Below are 12951 nucleotides of genomic sequence, written 5' to 3' on the forward strand. Positions count from 1 at the left end.
TTGAGCACTTGGGTTAAAATGGATGAGAATTCCCACCATGGGTGGCACGGTGGTTAGCACTGCTGCCTCACAGCGCCAGGGACCCGGGTTTGATTCTGACCTAAGATGACTGTGTGGAGTTTGCACATTCTCCCCGTTTCCGCATGGGTTTCCTCCGGTGCTCCGGTTTCCTCCCACAGTCCAAAGATGTGCTGGTTAGGTGGATTAGTCATGCTCAATTCCCTTAGTGTCTGAAAGGTTAGGTAGGATTACCAGGTTTGCAGGGATGAGGGAGGGGCATGGATCCCACAGTAGTGTGCTCTTTCGGAGGGTGAGTGCCGACTCAATGTGCTGAACGGCCTCCTTCTGCACAGTAGAAGTAATATGGTTCTATGAAAAATGAGAAATGTGAGGGTGGCAAGGATTTCCGTTTGAATATGCACTCTGAAAAGATATGGCAATGTTGAAAATTGCAAGGGAAGTATTGTGAAGCCATTGACGCATAAGGAAGCCTGAATAATACATTTAGAAGAGAGAAATTGTGTTTAACAAATATATGAAAGTTTTTTGAAGATGCAACTTGTAGGGCAGATAAAGGGGAGCCAGTGAATATAGTATTCTTGGATTTTAAAAAGGCATTTGATAAAGTGACCCACAAAAGGTTATTTCACAAGTTAGGACTCATGGAGTTGGGGCCAATATATGAGCATGGATGGAAAATTAATTAACCGGCTAGAAACAAAGAGTCGGGTCAAATGAGGCATTTTCAATCTGGCATGTTATATCTAGTGATGTGCTGGAAAAATTAGTGCTGAGGCCTCAGTTATTTAAGACCTATATTAATGCAGACAAAAAGACGTGTGGCTGGATTCTCCGTCCCACCGCACCAGATTTCTGGTTCAGCACACCAGCGGGATGCTCCGTTTCGCCGGCTGGTCAATGGGGTTTCCCATTGTGGGGCAAAATGGAGCATACCGCCGGCAGAGAATTCAAGGGTAAGTTTGCTGATGATATAAAATTAGGTGGGAATGTAAGTTGTGAGGAGCATTCAAGAAGCTTCAAAGAGATATAGGCAGGCTCATTGAATGGCCAACAAAGTGGAAGCTGGATATAACGTCAGAAATTATGAAGTTTTCACTTTGCTGGTCAGAATAGAACATCACAATATCTATTAAAATAAGAACATGTGGATGTTCAGAGAGACGGGGGTGTATTCACACAAGGAACAGCAAGGTTAGCATGCAGGTACAACATGCAATTAGGAAGGCAAATGGCACAGAATCATAGAATCCCTACAGTGCAGAAGGAGGTCATTCAGCCAATTGAGTCTGCACCAACCCTCTGAAAGAGCACTCTACACAGGCCCACTCCCCCACCCCATCCCCGTAACCCCACCTAACCTGCACATCTTTTTGAGACTAAGGGGCAATTTAGCATGACCAATCCACCTAACCTTGTTGGGTCAAGGTTGGCACATTGTTTGGACTGTGGGAGGCAACCACAGCACCTGGAAGAAACGCACGTACATATGGGGGAAACATACAAACTCCACGCAGATAGTCACCCAAGGCTGGAATTGAACCCAGGTCCCTGGCCCTGTGAGGCAGCAGTGCTAACCAATGTACCACCGTGCTGCCCTGTCGGCCATGAATACATGATGGCCTTTACTGCACGGGGCTTGGAGTACATGAATAAGGAATACTTGCTACAATTAGATAGAGCTTTGGTGAGACCAATCCTCGAATACTCTACACAGTTTTGATCTCCATATTTAAGGAAGGGAATGCTGACATCGAAAACAGTACAATGAAGACTCACTTCCTCATCATTTCCTGGGATGAGAAGGCTATTCTATGATGAGCGGCTGAGTAAATTTGGCAGGCAGTCTTGGAGTTTCGAAGAATGAGGGATGATCTCATTGAAACACCCAAGATTCTGAAAGGTCTTGACAGGGTAGGCACCAAGTGATTCATTTTCCTTGCTGGGGAATCGAAAACTAGGGGGCACAGTCTCGGAATAAGGAATTGATCATTGATCAGGACTGAAATGAGAGGGCAGCACGGTGGCGCAGTGGTAACACTGCAGTCTCACGGCGTCGAGGTCCCAGGTTCAATCCCGGCTCTGGGTCACTGTCCGTGTGGAGTTTACACATTCTCCCTGTGTTTGCGAGGGTTTCGCCCCCACATCCCAAAGATGTGCAGGGTAGGTGGATTGAACACGCTAAATTGCCCCTCAATTGGAAAAAATGAATTGGGTTCTCTAAATTTATAAATAAAAAAAAGGACTGAAATAAGGACAAATCTCATCACTCCGAAGGTTCTGAATTTTTCCAATTCTCTATCCCAGAGGGTTGTAGATGCTCCATCATTGAGTGTATACATGGCCAAGAGAGACAGACCTTTGATCTCTCAGTGAATCAGTAATGTGTGGAATGGTGGGAAAGTCGCATTGAGACTTGAGCCGTGATCATATTAAATGGCGACCATGTTTGACAAGGCATATGGTCTATACCTGCTCTTATTTTTTTGTTCCAATGATAAGCCGTAAATGTAGAACAGGTTGACAGCTAATATTCTGTGGCATGTAATCTTGGGTCTTCCACATCGTAAATGGCTGTGTCAGCTTATCTTGCCAAGTTCTTTTGGTGTGCCATTTTGTCCTCCGCTTGCCTCCAATCTGCAGGTGCTGTATACAGCTTTGAGCCTAGCTGCCATTGCCAGTCAGGCATGTTGTGCTGTTGCCTTATGGTGAGAGTGCTCTAGAATGCCAAAGGTAGCAAACCTCATGCAGCAGGATGCCAGGTTCATCAGCCATAAAGAAGGACTGGGCACTGGGCTCCACTTCTTTCACATGCTTGCAGAACCCATGTGATGCCTGGACCTTGGGTTTGCCTTCCCTGGTATTTTGCCACACAACTTCTTTCTTCCGTGATCAGTCTGTTTAGAAATGTAGCATTGTGCTACAAAGGTAGCACAGTGGTTAGCACTGTTGCTTCACAGCGCCAGGGTCCTAGGTTCAATTCCAGCTTGGGTCACCGTCTGTACAAAGTCTGCACGTTCTCCCTCTGTCTGTGTGGGTTTCCTTCGGGTGCTCCAGTTTCCTCCCACAGTCTAAAGATGTGCGGGTTAGGTGGATTGGCCTTGATAAAAAAATTACCTCTTCGTGACCAGGGTAGGTGGGGTTATGGGGAGAGTAGGCCAAGGTTGGGTGCTCTTTCAAAGAGTCGGTGCAGAAGAAATGGGCCAAATGGCCTCCTTCTGCACTGTACTTTAGTAGTGATAATGTAGTGGTCTTGACAGTAAGAATTCAATCTGATCATCATTTGAAGCCTAAGTTCAAACTCAATTGAAATGGAATTTCATACACGGTTTAGAGGAGATTTTTTTGCCTGCACGCCAATAATATATTCGGCTAACAGGCATGAGAAAGAGAAGAAAACAACTCATACAGTTATTGTGACCCAGCAAATTCCAAACATCTTGGAGCATACATAAGAGCCTTTATCACAGATTGGGTCAATAACAGTATGGCAACGTCAGCAGTTTAGGAAATAATAGTAACTAATTTTCCAACCTAGTTTTGCTTCCTCTCCTCTGGCATTGCAAACAACATACCAAGATGAGAAATAAGGGCATCATCTCATTATTGAAATACTGCCTTCAAAAGGAACAACAGAAAATGATCATAAGATCATAAGAAATAGGAGCAGGAGTCAGCCACCATTTGACTCATTGAGCCTGCTCCGCCATTCAATAAGATCATGAGTAATCTGATTGTGGTCTGAACTCCACCTTCCTGCCTACTTTATATAGCCCTTGATTCTCGTGTCGCTCACAAAGCTGTCTAACACAGCCTCAAATATCTCGACTGCTCTTTATGGATTAATGACCCTCTGAGAGAAGAAATTACTTGAGACGCCTTAGTCCATGATTCCTCCACGAGCGGAAGCATCTTCTCAACATTTATCCTGTCAAGCCACCTGTCATAATATATACCAATATATCATGGTGCAGACACACACTGATGGACACACGCAGGGATCAATCAACATGTACAAACACCGCAGCCAATCACCAGTTAGAATACACACACTATAAAGGCAGAGGGCACCACGGTTCCTGCTCATTCTGGGTGCTGCCTCTCAGTGTAACAGGAACTCATCCAGCCCAGCACGGGCTCACAACACGTGCTGAGAGAATCAACTGGTTTGGACAAGGCTTAGGTCTCTAGTTCAAGTTAGCATTATTTAGACCCACAGTCATCGTGTGTTCGTTAGTTAGAAATAGTTAATAAAATTGAGTTGAACCTTCATCTGTGTTGGAAGAGTCTGTTCATCTCTCAAGCCTACACAAGCCAACACAACACCACCTCAGCATTAAGAAGTCTTACAACACCAGGTTAAAGTCCAACATGTTTGTTTCAAACACTGGTGAATGAAGAGGTATGCTGTGCTCCTAGAGCTAGTGTTTGAAACAAACATGTTGGACTTTAACCTGGTGTTGTAAAGACTTCTTACTGTGCTCACCCCAGTCCAACGATGGCATCTCCACATCATGGCCTCAGCATTAAGATCACTTTCTTTTTTTTCTAAGTTCCTAGACTCTACTGTTTTTACAGGATGCATGCTTTCTCATAGGAATATATTTGCACAGGGTCAAAACTGATCAAGATCAACTCCTTAACTTTTAATTTATTTGTAAATTCAGAATTCACTCAGCGAGCAATGAAGGAGTTCTTAATTAATTATTGAATTTTAAAACTGCTTCCAGGTGGAAATTACCTTCAATGACAGACCTGAAAAATGATACCCCCGAACATTTACTTGGAAGCGCCCCTCATGGCCCAGTTGCAGCATGAAACAACAGCTAAAAGATCCATGCTCAATTCTCAGTCTGTATCGATTGATGTCAGCTGGGGCCTCCTCCCAAGACGAGGCAAAAATAAGAGTCACTCAGGATTTCTGCATTCAATCGCTATCCCTGGAGCCCCTCCTTGAATGCACATGCCTGTGAATAACGGTGGGCCATAAGATTGGGCTGGGTAAAAGGAGGCTGTGTGCTTGGCGCACAGCAATATGTGCCAATTTATACTTGGTATTTTGCACCCGGGAGCACCAACAAGTGATGCCACCCACATTGACATCTATTCATGGTTACATCTGGATTCAGTACTCACCCAGGCAGAGTGCAGAAAGTCATTGAACATTTTGACGGCTCCAGGTCATTCCACTACACTTGGCATGGGCTCTGGATGCACATGACATATTGTAGACACAATACCCACTGCCTGAAAGGGTGGTAAAGGCAGGAACCCTCACAACTTTTAAGACATATTTAGAAGAGCACCTGAAATGCCGTTACTTATAAGGCTACAGACCAAGTGTTGGAAAATGGGATTGGAATATTGGGTGCTCAATGGTCGGCGTGGATGCGATGGTCCGAAGGGCCTCTTTCCGTGCTGTAAAACTCGATGGGTGGAATGCTCCGTCAGCGGGATCCTCCGTTCCGCCGGCAGCGCTGCCACGCCCACGGCTTTCCCAATGGCGTGGGGTAGCCACAATGGGAAATCCCTTTGCCAGCTGCCAGAACAGAGGATCCCGCTGCCGGTTAGGGAGTGTGGAGCAGGAAATCGCAGCTGGAGGACCGGAGAATCCCGCCCAATGACTCTACTATGGTCAGCACAATGCTGAAAAGAATAGTTGGGCTCATGGAAATTCAAAGCAGCTCCCTGAGGCTGTTGGACAATGATTATTAGCCTTCAGGGAGCTGCTTTGAATTTCCATGAGCCCAACTATCCTTTTCAGTATTGTGCTGACCATCGTAGAGTCATTGGGCGGGATTCTCCGGAAGATTGGGCTGTGTGCTTGGAGCACAGGAGTATGTGCCAATTTATTAAACTCCCTGCCCGCACTTTAATTCATCCCGGCGCCTGCACACACTCGTCCCACCCCCACTGTCAGCACTCAGCCTGTCTCAGCACGCGGCTGGCAGTTAAATGGCGGGAGCTGATCAGGGTCAGGAGCGGATTTCACATCTGCTCCCATTCCCACCAATCGCTCGCCCCAACCAGGCCGCAGAGCCTTTGCTCCGCGTGTTATCCATTGCACCCTGCTGGAAGGTACAGCTTTGGGAAGGTTCATTTTCACCTTCAGTACCTGGATGGTAACCTAAAAACGTAGATCACCCATTTACTGAAATAAATATCGGGCAAGCTATTCCACAGAATACTGCCTTAATGAAAGTGGAAATCACCCCCACAGCAGTTTAACTTATTGCTATTACCCTCTCCACAGCTTAAAAGCTTTGATAGTAGGTGAGACCCATATGACCCAGCACAAGATATCAGACCATAACCAGTGGGACCAGTGTAATTTCACTTGATACAAAGCACTTTTATTGTTTGTTTACTTTATCCACTTTCAGTAATTAGAATGAATGCATTTGTGCTTTAAATGGATTTAGTACAACATTCAATGGGTCAATGGCATTAACTGTTATTTATTAAACCACAGACATTTTCTAAGATGTGCACTTAGTCAATCATTTGCTCAGTATTGTAGAAACATTTGTTTCAAACTTTCAAAGATTCACCCTGATGACTCACAGATAAAGTATTCATCTCAGTGCCAATAGTCATGATCCCAGGCCTAAAACCCAATCCATACTGAATCTGATGACCTCAACAACATCAATGTCAATGGCATTAAAATTGGTCACAGCTCACCAAGGCCCTGGAGAGAAAGATTTCATAAACACTATTCTGGATTCATGGACAAAGATGTACAGGTTAGGTGGATTGGTCTTTCTACATTGCCCCTAAATGCCCAAAGGTTGGGTGGTGTTACAGGGATAAGGCAGGGGAGTGGGCCTAAGTAGGGTAGTCTTTCGAAGGGTCAGCACAGACTCAATGGGTCAAATGGCCTCCTTCTGCACTGTTGGCATTTTATTGTATGGATTTTATGACAGGATTTACACAGCCTTTCACAACATCAGGGCATCCCGATGCACACGTGGCCATTGGGATTCTTTTCAAGTCCAGTAACTTGTCATTGTAGAATGAAAGGGAATCATACCCATTAAGGAAAACAGGCCTCGCCAGATGAGGAGGATGCGGGGAAGGGCCTGGACGGACAGAGCATGGGGCTCGGCAGGCCCGCACAACATGTGCGCCTGGGCCACCGAGCACGTGTTGCTCTGATCGCCAGCAGGTTCATCGATTAGGAGGCCTGGCCCCCAGCGGCTCCACCATCCCCAGATTGTGTGTATCCTTTCTGGGGGCAACCGCTGTAGCTACCTGTCTGCTCCATCGAGCACCCATAACCCACACTGACTGCAGAGGCTTCTGGCCATGCGGCTGAAGGCTACTCCTGAATTGGCAATCACGGTTACGTGAGCACTTCACACATAGCAAGTGGATTTACGTAGGTGGGCGGGCCATGTAGCACGTGGGAGTCATTGCCTAACATCCCCTGGACACTGTGCCTGAACACTGCGGGTGTTGACATTGTTATATTACATGGTCGTAATACGTCGTTACTCTTTGCTTACTCCCAGAATGGTCTGATGGTTATAGTTCAATTAAACCATCAGTCTTCAATTTAAAGCAAATAACATTTAATGAATAACGAATATAAATACTAATGGGTTCACGGCGCCGAGGTCCCAGGTTCGATCCTGGCTCTGGGTCACTGTCAGTGTGGAGTTTGTACATTCTCCCCGTGTCTGCGTGGGTTTTGCCCCCACAACCCAAAGATGTGCAGGCTAGGTGGATTGGCCACGCTAAATTGCCCTTTAATTGGAAAAAATTAATTGGGTACTCTAAATTAAAATAAATAAATAAATAAATAAATAAATACTAATGAGTTTGTTCACCCTCCACAACTATAACTGATGATCAAGTAAATCAGAAGAAGTGTTAACAATGTTTAACTACACGTACCAATTAAGCTATATCTCTCTAACACTCTGCTGCCTCGTCACTCCTGAATCAAAGAGTGGGAAGATCCTCGGAGTTCAGTTTTTATACATGAATCTAGTGCTGCCATCTAGAGGTTGTGTAACAATTTAATACGGTTGTTAACCCTTTACATACCAGCAGATGTGCAGATCACTACAGACATCACAGATGCAGCAACCAACAAGCAAATTTCCAGGGAATGGGCCCCAGTGAGGCCGAGTGTGCGCGGGCAGGGTGTGCTGGGTTTGGGGGAGGGTGGAAAGGGGGATTTGAGGGTCCCAGGGTGGGAGCCACCGTTGTTGGTCAGTCTAACCCCCTCTCCCATTTCCTTACAGATATTGAACAGTCTGGATGATATTTTGGACCCCACAGAACTAGCCGTAGCGGTGCTGCTGATAGGGCAGGCGGCCAGGAGGTGGAGGTGGCAGCAGCAGCAGCTCGAGGCTCGAGGCGGCTTCCCAGGTGCCGGACCGCGCCTCACACCACGAGGACCCGGCCGACCATCAGACCAGGGTGAGACCCAGAGGGAGAGGCCCGTGTCCGCCCAGTGAGACACCTCATGAAGGAGCTGCGCTCTGAAAGCTAGTGATTCCAAACACATCTGTTGGACTTTAACCTGGTGTTGTAAGATTTCTTACTGTGCCCAACCCAGTCCAATGCCAGCGTCTCCACATCATCAACAAGGAGAAGGAGCGGCACCTGTGCCATGTCCTCGCGAACTAGGCACCACATGGGGGAGGAGGACATCCGCTCTCCGTGGCCGTGAGGATCACCACAGCCCTGAACCTTTACGCCATGGAATCCTTCCAGGGCACAAGCCGGGACTTCCAGGGCTCGGGTGTGGCATCTCTCCGGCGACAGCCCACAGTTGCATCCGACAGGTCACGGATACCCTGTTTGTCCGGGCGGAAAACTATATAAACTTTGACATGGACCAAGCCCCACAAGATGCCCAGGCAGCAGGATTCTCCGCCATCATTGGGATGCCCCAGGTCCAGGGGCTGATAGGCTGCACACATGTCGCCTTGCACCACCAGGCCAACTGGGTGTGCCCCATGTTAACTGGAAGGGGTTCCATTCCCAGAACATCCAGCTTGTGTGCGGCATCCACATTAGGATCACGCACCTGTGTGCATGGTTCCCAGGGAGTGTGCATGACAGCTACATCCTGGGGCAGTAAGACATCCACGGCCTCTTTGAGGACCACCCCAGGATGTCCAGCTGGTCTTAGGGGATAAGTTGTACCTGCTGAGGACCTGGCTAATTATTAATTAATAATTGTTTTTGTTAGGGGCAGCACGGAGGTACAATAGTTAGCACTGGTGCCTCACGGCGCCGAGGTCCCAGGTTCGATCCCAGCTCTGGGTAACTGTCCTTGTGGAGTTTGCACATTCGCCCCGTGTTTGCGTGGGTTACACCCCCACAACCCAAACATGTGCAGCCTAGGTGGATTGGCCATGCTAAATTGCACCTTAATTGGAAAAAAAATGAATTGGGTACTCTAAAAAAAAATTTTATTTAAATAATTGTTATTGTCACAAGTAGGCTTACATTAACACAGCAATGAAGCTACTGTGAAAAGCACCTATTCACGCCAGTATGGAAGCTGGTGCCCAATGAGGAGACCCGGTACAACGAGGCCCATGTGGCCACCCGGGCTGCCATTGAGCGGTGCATCGGACTACTCAAAATGCGATTCTGTGCTTTGACCGCTCCGGTGGTGCCCTGCAGTGCACCCCCCCCCCCCCCCCCCCCCCCCCCCCCCCCCGGAGGGTCGGCCACTTTGTGGTGGTCTGCTGCGTCCTCCGCAACCTGGCACAGCAGTGGGACGACCTGCTGGAGGTGGGGAATGAGGAAGATGTGGCCACCGAGGAGGAGGAGGACGAGAAGTATGAGGACACTCCTGATGACCAGCCAGTGGGAGCAGGACAGGCGGGAGCAGCAAGGTTCTGGCAAACCCGGAGGGGTGCCAACCTGTCCAATCTGCTGACCTCGAGACACAGCCTCATCAGAGGGATGGAATTCGGGGGAGCTAGTAGCCACTGCCACCACTCCATGGGATGCATCCGGGTTGGCACTCAGTGCCCCCTCTACCCGCTCAGTGCCCATTGGGACAGAGGGGCTGCTGGTTCGAGCCCTGGCTGTCCCTGCATCATCTGGCTCTGCCAGCCCTGGCAGTTCCCCATGGTCTGTACCATCGAGTCGACACCCTCGGCGATGCTCCTCAGTGACTGGGACATGCTCCGCAGCACCTCGGCCATGCCTATCTGAGAGCGGGACATACCCCACAGAACCTCATCAAGGTCAGCCTGATACTGGGTCACATCCTCTAGCGAGTCGGACATTCTGTCGAGACCCTCAGCCATGGCCTTCACCGACTAGGCGATGCCTCGGACACCTTCGTTCATGGTGCTGACGTCGTGCACAAGGTTCTCCACTGTGGCCGTCACGCTAGCAGTGTTGGCCTCGGTGCCACTCATTGCCGGTGACATCTCCTGCGCCCGTAGCCTCTGGGACTGCTCCAATCGGCTATGGATCTGCTGGAGTGATGCTGATGCTTAGTGAGGAAGCAATAACCAGCGAGGGTGGCACCTTCAGCAAGAAGAGACATTAAAAAAATAGAATGAAAAAAATCTGGAGTGCCGAAAAGCTAGAGTTTGGGAAATGTCCTGAAACAGCCTGACTGGAAATGTTAGCTCAAAGTCCAGTATGCTGTCTACACTGGAATTCGTACTTTAGTAGATACTGAAGTGTCAACTTTGGCAATGGTTATTTTTAGGAGCAGGGCAGGGGAATGCTCATTTTTAATGTACAGAGTTGCTGAGGTATGATGACATTGCGCACACTTTTGTCTGAAAACCCAGAAGACGTTTTATTATTCAGAGAGTTAGTTTAAGAATAAACTCCAATGATTGAAACAAGCAGACATTATTGTGACTGAAGGCTGCTCGCCTCTACAGGTTTTCTTGAGAAAGAATAAAGCTGTAATATGGTTTTATTGAAAGCAAAATATATTCTTGCTGAAACTACCTGTTGAATGGAATCTGTTCCAACATGGCGTATCAGTAATTCTAACTCGTTGATGTAACACTCCCAATGTTATACTCCCAATCTGGTTCTCCAGATAACACCCATTGTTATGGATACGAAAACACGCAGGGGGCTTCAGAGCTGCAGTCTGACACGGAGAACCCATTTCAAATACATTTCAATTTGAAAAGTTTCCCTTTGGGATTTTGACCGGGTCGTCTCGATTGGCATGGAGACGGGTTCCCTGTCCAATTAAGGATGACAGGCAGGCTTTCAAAGCTGATGGGGAAATCCAGCTTGGGAGGATCAGCAGGCTGCAGTAAAGGGTCTGTAACTGAGGGGGCATTTCAACATGCAGGTGCCCCTTCTTAAAAATTCAAATAAAAGCATCAAAACAATCTGTCAGGCCACAACTGTGGCCAGGGGAAACCTTCCACACAGTGGCCTTTGGCTGTGCCCGTACCCAGGCAAGCAGGGAGGGTCTCTGGGGCTGCCCGGTCACCTGCCTGCCATTTGGTGCCAGCCCCGAGGCTGTTAAATGACACGCCTTCCCTTTCCTGTCAGGAAATTGGAGGGCCAGCTAGAAAATGCCAGTTGGCCTCCTTTAACTGTTCTCAAGGCTTTTGATGAAAATAATTGACTGCCCCAACCTGCCTCCCCTAAAATAGATGCCGTGGGAACAGGGTCGGGAAACCAGAATTCAAGCCAATGCCTACATTTCAAGACTAGATCCTCCTCAGCTGGTAATGTCAATGGGACCCGGAAATCCTGCCCCATGTCATGATATGCAATCATGCAGCCAATGAACACTCAGAATAGGACACAACCAATGGGCAGTCAGGACACTCAGAGGTGGCATCGCCACAAGGGGGCATGACATAAAGACTATAACAGGGATGAGGCACTCACACCCTGCCTCTTTCCACAAACAGACATCTAGGGAGTTAGAGAGGGTTGATCAGCAGCATTTCACCCCAGCACGTGGCTTAGAGCAAGCTGATACAGTTAGACTGAGTTACTACAGTTAGATTAGCAGAGAATTGAACTCATTTGAGAACTGTGTTAATAGTTCAATAAACACGTTGAACTCATTTCAGAGTCTGGAGCATCCTTTAGTTAAGACTGCATCAAGTAGCAGCCTGTGTTATCCGAAGCAGCATAATACACTGAAGGGCAAGGAAGCCAATGATTGGCATGGGACCTGGCATTTACCACCATTCACATCCAACCTCCCGATTGAATGAGTAATTAAAAATAATGACCTCAATTTGACTGCTTAGAATTGTGGATTCAAAGGTACAGGCCAAAGTTGCGGCAAAATATCCAAAACATGCTTCAGTCAAGAGACTGTCCACGAACAATACAATGGAAAACTCAATTGATCCACGTAAAATCAGTCGCCAATATAGTATTAGATTCTAACCTGAAGCTTCCTTGCAAACTGGTTGCACTATTTAGAAAGCTGATCCTATTTGAAGGTTCCGTTTGCAGATTAGAGATTTGAACCCACTTTCACCCAAACTGTGCTGAGTCTTAACAGTTTCTGCAGGGATCAATTTCAGTACCAGTGGTGTGGTGTGTCGTAATTCTGCACTTTGAGAGTCTGACTGGAGCAGTATGGTCACATGTGCAGGACAATGTTAGCACGGTAAACATCATATGCAACAGGTTTCTGACCTGTTTTCTGTTGATATTGAGGCTTATTGATTTTCTTCCGCAAATATTTGAACTATAATTTTAGGTCCAGGCTATGTTCGTGTTGTTGGGGTGATGTTGGACAAGAACAGAAGAATTTCTGCAATGCTTTAGTGATGTGGCTAACCATTGTTTCGAGTGTGATGAAGTATGTTGTCATGGTAGTGCAGAGAGGAAGTGCTCTATGTCGTATCATGGGCAGTAGGAGATTGTATTTGAATTCCGCAGAATATTGAACTGATAAAACATGTACCCAATTCATGTTTACTGTGCAGTCCAGAAACCCAGGTG

The 12951-nt window shown here is 47.4% G+C and overlaps 1 long non-coding RNA gene across 1 annotated transcript in view; it reads right to left on the reverse strand.

The window, feature by feature from the left end:
- Positions 1 to 12565, reverse strand: part of LOC119974187 — a 61685-nt gene extending 49120 nt beyond the window's left edge. Inside the window, exon 1 of the long non-coding RNA XR_005462483.1 lies at positions 12389 to 12565. This is a non-coding gene — a long non-coding RNA (uncharacterized LOC119974187). The remainder of the gene's footprint in view (positions 1 to 12388) is intronic.
- Between the last annotated feature and the right edge of the window lie 386 nt (positions 12566 to 12951).

This window comes from Scyliorhinus canicula, chromosome 1, assembly GCF_902713615.1.
Source record: "Scyliorhinus canicula chromosome 1, sScyCan1.1, whole genome shotgun sequence".
Lineage (NCBI taxonomy): Eukaryota > Metazoa > Chordata > Chondrichthyes > Carcharhiniformes > Scyliorhinidae > Scyliorhinus > Scyliorhinus canicula.